At 51.2% G+C, this 6,028-nt stretch overlaps 1 protein-coding gene across 2 annotated transcripts in view; it reads left to right on the top strand.

Annotated features, from left to right (window-relative positions):
• Positions 1-3,275: 3,275 nt before the first annotated feature.
• The window catches only part of SLC45A4 (solute carrier family 45 member 4), an 84,516-nt gene continuing 81,763 nt past the window's right edge, over positions 3,276-6,028 (top strand). The window contains exon 1 of one of the 2 annotated variants that reach the window (XM_030266774.4): positions 3,276-3,478. The gene's annotated coding sequence lies outside the window, so the exon portion shown is untranslated. The other variant, XM_012572121.5, reaches the window with a different exon arrangement.

Below are 6,028 nucleotides of genomic sequence, written 5' to 3'. Positions count from 1 at the left end.
CTGTACAGAGAGCTGCAGGGCAAGGATTGGGATCAGGGATGTGGGAGCATGCAGGGTAAGAGAGCAAGCAGTTATGGCTTGTTTGCCAACGCTTCCATGCTGTCCTGCTCACCCTTCCAGAGCTCATACCTTTATCCCACATGAGCCATGTGCACACATCCCAACCCTGGCAGTGAGGTTCATCTCATGCAAGCAGCTCTGTCACAACAGTACAGGCTGTTCCTACCCGATCCCTGTTTCCGAAAATATTAATGTTTCACCAGGGCAGCGCTCAGAGGCTTTTTCCAGCCAGAGTGATGCCAGGTAGATAGGTCCTTCCCACATCCAGCCTCATAGAAAGCCCTGGGAATATGTGTGTGGATGAGGCACAGTGCCAAAGAGTCCTTCATCTTACCTGGCTGAGATGCCATGATCATGGATGGCTGGAAGTCACCTCTGCATGGGGATTAACCCTGGGGATAAAGCTTCAGTATCAGTGAGTTACATCTTCAAGGGGGGGACATATTTTCACAAGGAGGTGGAAAACACCCTGGCTGACTCTGAGGACACTCCTATCCTGTTCAAAGGTCTTTGGGAGCAGACTCCATGACCTGGGAATCTCCCACATGGAGAGAAGCAGAGGACAAAGCTCAGCAGGAAGGGTAGGGGCAAATAGAGAGACTGTGGAAGATGCAATTTGCTGGCACAGAAGCAAGGCAACAGGTCCAGGTCTGAAACTCATCCCTGAGTGATGGGACATGATGTATGGTGGCAGCAGAAGAGATGTCTCAGGCTGGTGATGGACTGCACCAACATTCCTGTTGGGAACCCTCTCAGCTAGTAATCACTGCATGGAGAACTGACCTGCAGGACACAAGTTGGGTCCTCAGCAGCAGATCCATGTCCCACCCAGGTCTATAACATGGGGTCAGTCCCTGCAGGGAAGACAGGTGAGTCCATGGCACATTAAGTGCTTCTCACTTCACCCAAACCACTCTCACATCCCCCAATGCATTTTGGTTCAGCCCCAAACCCACCTCCTTCAGAGTGGCTTGGCCATAACAAGCCTGAAGATCTCAATAAAGTTCTTAATGGTCTTTTTACCTCTTTCTTCTATGAAATCATTGCCTTTCCCTCCATCTGCTAAGGGACTCCTGCTCCCTAGAGCCAGCTGCTCCATGCAGGACCTGACCATTTTTTATGTCCTAAGTGCTCCCAGTCATAGAATCACAGAATGCTTTGGGTGGGAAGGAGCCTTCAAGATCATCTCATTCCAACCCCTGCCATGGGCAGGGACATTTTCCACTAGACCAGGTTGCTCATGGCTCCATCCAGTCAGGCCTGGAACACTTCCAGGGATGGGGCAGCCACAGCTTCTCTGGACTACCTGTGTCAGTCCCAGTGACCTCAGTAATTGCTGCTGTCCTCTAACCAACCCATCTTACTGTCACCCAGCCTTGCAAAGTTTCCTCCCTCATTACCTTGCACTTGCCAGAGAAGGCTGATTCATCCACTCTGCCTCAGGCATCCCACTCAGCCACTGATGATTGAGTTACTTAACAATTAAGCAGAGCCTTAAATCTTTGCAGCACTTAACATGTATTGACTAATTAATCCAAGCCTTATCTGAGGTAGGTTAGTTCAGTCTTGTGTGTAGCTTCCAAACATGCCCACAGCCGCCTCACTGGTCAAAGGCAGAAGCAGCTCTGCAGAGATGATGGGAGGTCCATCATCCCCACTGCCCACCCTTCAAAGAGGGACCCATGTAGCACTGCCCTTCTGTGCTGTGATTTCAGAGATCACTCTGCCAGGGGACCATGTCCCCAGGACTCTTGCCAAGCTTGCCCTCGAATGGCCTTTGCTCCTGCATCTTCTCTGGCCCTCCATGATTGCTTCATTGCCTGCTCTCCCACCCAGTGGGGCTCTGGGCACAGCCACCAGCTGAAGCCACCTTGCTTGGACAAGCAACAAGTCGCCTGAGGCTCTGCCAGACCTGGAGTGCAGGTGGGATAAACCTTCCCCTGGGGTCTGGCTGGCAGCCATCCATGAGTTCTGCTGATGCAGGAGAACAAGCCTGGCTTAGGACGGTGACAGGTGAGCACAGCACACTGCCCTGCTGCCTCCTGCTGAAGTGACACCCAGGGGAGCCAGGCCTCCCCCTCAGCCTATTCACAGGGACTGTCTCAGCCACATCAAACCCCACATTCCAGTCTCGCTGTCAGCAGGGAACAAGGCCAGGTGTGGGAGGCAGGGAACCCATTCCCTGCATGGATGAGCTGCACAGGAGCTTTGTGCAGATGAGTGGGATGGGGAGGTGCAGGGACACACCCAGGGTTATACAGAGAGTCGTGGCAGAGGTCAGTGCCTCAGTGACTCCTAACCCTGGGCTTTGGGAGAGAGAAAGGGAGGGGGTTTGCAGCAGCTAAAGCCAGGGAGTTGGGGACATCAGCTGGGATCCCAGCCACACAAGCCTTGGATCCTGATCCTGAAATCATCTCATTTTCCTCCAGTGCAATCACTCTAGTTCCAGGACTAAAGGAAAATGCCATGTTCCTTGTGCCCCACAGATTCCCAACCATTAGCTAAGACCAAGGCAGACATCAAAACTCTTGCCATGCCATGAGCCTCTTGCACTGGAGCACAGGATCCCCCCCAGCACAAAAACAGAGACCCAGAGATACAAGATTCTCTTTCACATAACACTGACACCAAAATGTTTCAGCCCACCTGAGTCCTCTGAACACCTCTTGCCCTTTTTCTGCCTCCCTGTCACCCCAGGGTTTCAGTTCAGTGATATACCCAGCCTGACAGGCAGGTGGTGTGCCTTGGGAGGTGCTTGATGTGAAGGACATGGCAGAAGAAAGGGACTTTGTCTACCTGGGGAGCCATGGAGCAGCCAGGTGGAAGAGAGTTTAATTCAAACCACCTCACTCAGGAAAGCCAGGACCAGGGGAATCGGGATCTGCACAGCCCCTGCGGAGCCTGTAACAGCAAGGTGCTGGTCTGAGTCAAAAGGCATCATCCTGCAGGTTATAAAGGCATCTCTGCTGCTGGCAAGAGTGCCCTTCACATGCCCTCCACCTCATGTGGCTAAGGACGGGTTCCTGCCTACCCCATGGATATTACCACTATTTGCTTGCTTGTTAATACATCTAACAACACCAAATACAGAGGAGAAAGTCCTCTCCTGATGAAATTCACCCCAGAAAATCCTGAGTAGTACAGCAGAGCAACTTGTGGACCAGCAATTTTCCTCTGGGTCTTAAACCATCACATATATTTATTTTTTTTTCCTTGACTGAATATGTGCTGATCTCATTCATCCTGGGAAAAGCACGGGGTGTTCTCATCCCGGCTATACCTGGCAAGCTGCACACACTGTGACAGAGGGAGCGAACTTCTGCTCAGGCTCTGCAGTGGCTGCTGCCCAGCCTCTTGTGGCTCTTTCCTGGAGCGAGAGGCCGATTTCTTCACCTGGCATTCCTGGGAGAGATGAAGGGTAAGTCAGCAAATCAGCTTCATGCACTGCAGACATCCTCTGCTTTCAGCCATAGCAGAATTAGCTCAGGTCGGGATTTGCTGGTAGCTGGGCAGAAAAACATCAACAGGGCTTTTCCCCCCACTTCCCCATCTCCTTTGGAGGGAAAAGGCAAGAAAATGTTTTTAACGCGCTGCGTGGAGGCAGGTTGTGAAAACCGTGCTCCCCGGCACGGCTCAGCAAGCACTGCCGGGGAAATCAACAGGGAACGCTGCTGATGCTATTTTAGACACCGGCAGAAAACGCCGGATAGCAACACCGAGTTACGGGGCTGCACCGAGCCCGGAGCGGCGGCGGCGGCGCGGAGCGCAGGGACCGCTCCCGCCGATGTGTGGCTGTCAGTCGATTTCCCGATGAGCTCGCCAACCACGACGTTGCTTTGACATGTCAGCGTCTGGATGCCTCGGTGCCATGCGGGCATCTCCGTCTGAGCCCTGCGGAGAGCAGCTTAGATCCGCTGGCCGGGGTTAAAAATGAGCCGCTGTTAAGCTGCTGAAAGGGATCCGCGCTGCCGCCAACGTGAGTGCTCCGCGCTGCCAGCGCAGGTGGAAGTGCATGCTGAATGCAAGGGGGGATGCAGCTCTCGCCGGGTGACACCGGCTCCATCGGGAGCATCCTGGTTTGCTTGTCTGGGAGAAGATGGAAAGAGGGCATCTTAAGGGATTGCTGCAGCCAGTGGTGCTGCTGAAGGCAGAGTGTGAGATTAAAGGTGGTATCTGAGCATAAAGATACCACAAACTTATTTAGGAATGATGAATATAGAAAGGCTGGCTGCTGCAGGAAATGTCCCCTTTGTAAATCGGGCTGTTTGGAGCAAAAAAGAGCAATTATGTGCATTCTGCTGCGGCTCATTGTGGTGGGGTTAATTTAGGAAAAGGATGCTTGCTGGCAGCTAAAGGAAGCAGCAAGGAAGCAGCCTGGCAGAGGGGTCAAAATGCAGAATTACCAGACCAGGCTCCTGTTTTGAAATGGCACAATATTCCCAAGGCAGGGGAACATTTTTTGGTATGATTTATCTTCTGAGATAGTCAGGAGCAGGGAGACCTTAGCTTAGAGAGCTACTCTTAATAATTTGGTTTTTTTTTAATTTTAAAATATTTTCAAAGACAGACCCTGTTTTGCAAAGCCCTGACACCACAATGACTGCTGATACCAGCTGTCCTGCCTGCCATCTGAATGCCAGGCCTTCCCAGAAATGCTGCTTGTGAAAGATCCATCACAGGGAAGTTTTTAATGCCCCAGTTTTGTGTGTGGGTGTGAAAGTGCATCTGTGTTTGGGGAGAAGAGACATGAACTGCTCATTGCACCCTAAACCTAGCTGTGCAGCCAACGAGTTGTTATGATGATGAGTGTTAGGCAGGGCTGTGCTTTTAAAAGGACAGCCTGGCTGAGTTTAACATGGTGATCTCCACTGGAGCTTTCAGCACTCGTGGTCTTGAGCATCTCGTAGATAAAACTGGTGCCTGTTCCTCAAAAGTTGGTGTCGAATGCCTGGTGCTCCCACAGGACCTCCTGCATGGACACAGCAGGGACACAAGGTCTGAGCTGATTCACAGCTCCAGCTGGGGTGGCATAGTGAAAATGCCATGGAGGGCAACTTGGCAGGGTTGATTTGGATAGGATGGGGATTGGAAAGGCAGGCAAATAGCACTGAATCTTCCTGAAGAGAAGGTGACCGGGGATCAAAAGGGAGAGATGGCATTGGTGTGTGCTGGGACAGGTCTGGAATGTGAAGGGGACAAGGGTTTGTGATGGCAGGGAGTGCTCTCTGGGCACTAACCCATCACTGTCTGTACTTGTAAGCAATGCACAAAGCCACAATTGAGAGATATTGTGTGCTTGCAAGAAAAGGGGAATGTGCTCCTTCCTCATTTCTCTATTATATGTTACATTGCAAACTGTGCCTCAGCTCTCGTTCCAGAGGGAAAAGAGCAGTTGCTGTGAAAGGTTATTTTTTTAAAAGCAGTAGCACTAGGAACCTAAAGCACAGCCTTCCTCTGACATAACCTTACTCTGGTCTCATTCCCAGTGGCTGCTTCAGGACTTACCAGAACCAAACCATTCAGCAGTGTAAGAGCACATCCTCTGCAGAAGCAGCAGCCTGTCTTGGAGGGCTACTTCATTTTAATTCATTAAATTTACTGTTTGTATTATTTTGTTTAATGCTGTTGAGGAAAAAGGGCCCTCTCTACTGAGCATTCTTATTAAAACATGCCTATTAAACCTCACCCCATGAAATCTCAGGGGCTGGCTGGTGCTAGTGGCAGTCCTGCTGATGGTTCTAGTCTTGAAGGTTACAGGAACCAAGCACAGACCACTGTTGCTGTTGTCAAAGGCTAGGGGTCTGCTGGCATGAGAGCAAGAACAATGAGGGAGAGAGGCTTTACAGTTCTCTAGCTGGCAGGAGATCTTCCAGATGTCTTTTTCCTTCCCCCTTCATCTAAGGTGAAAAAGGAGATGGAGTGAAGGCTGTCCCTTCGTGGCTTGTTGCAGTTTGTTAGGCAGAGATTG

This window comes from Taeniopygia guttata, chromosome 2, assembly GCF_048771995.1.
Source record: "Taeniopygia guttata chromosome 2, bTaeGut7.mat, whole genome shotgun sequence".
NCBI classification, from domain to species: domain Eukaryota; kingdom Metazoa; phylum Chordata; class Aves; order Passeriformes; family Estrildidae; genus Taeniopygia; species Taeniopygia guttata.
The sequence above is the reverse complement of the archived record's forward strand: the minus strand, read 5'-3'. Positions and strand labels throughout refer to the sequence as shown.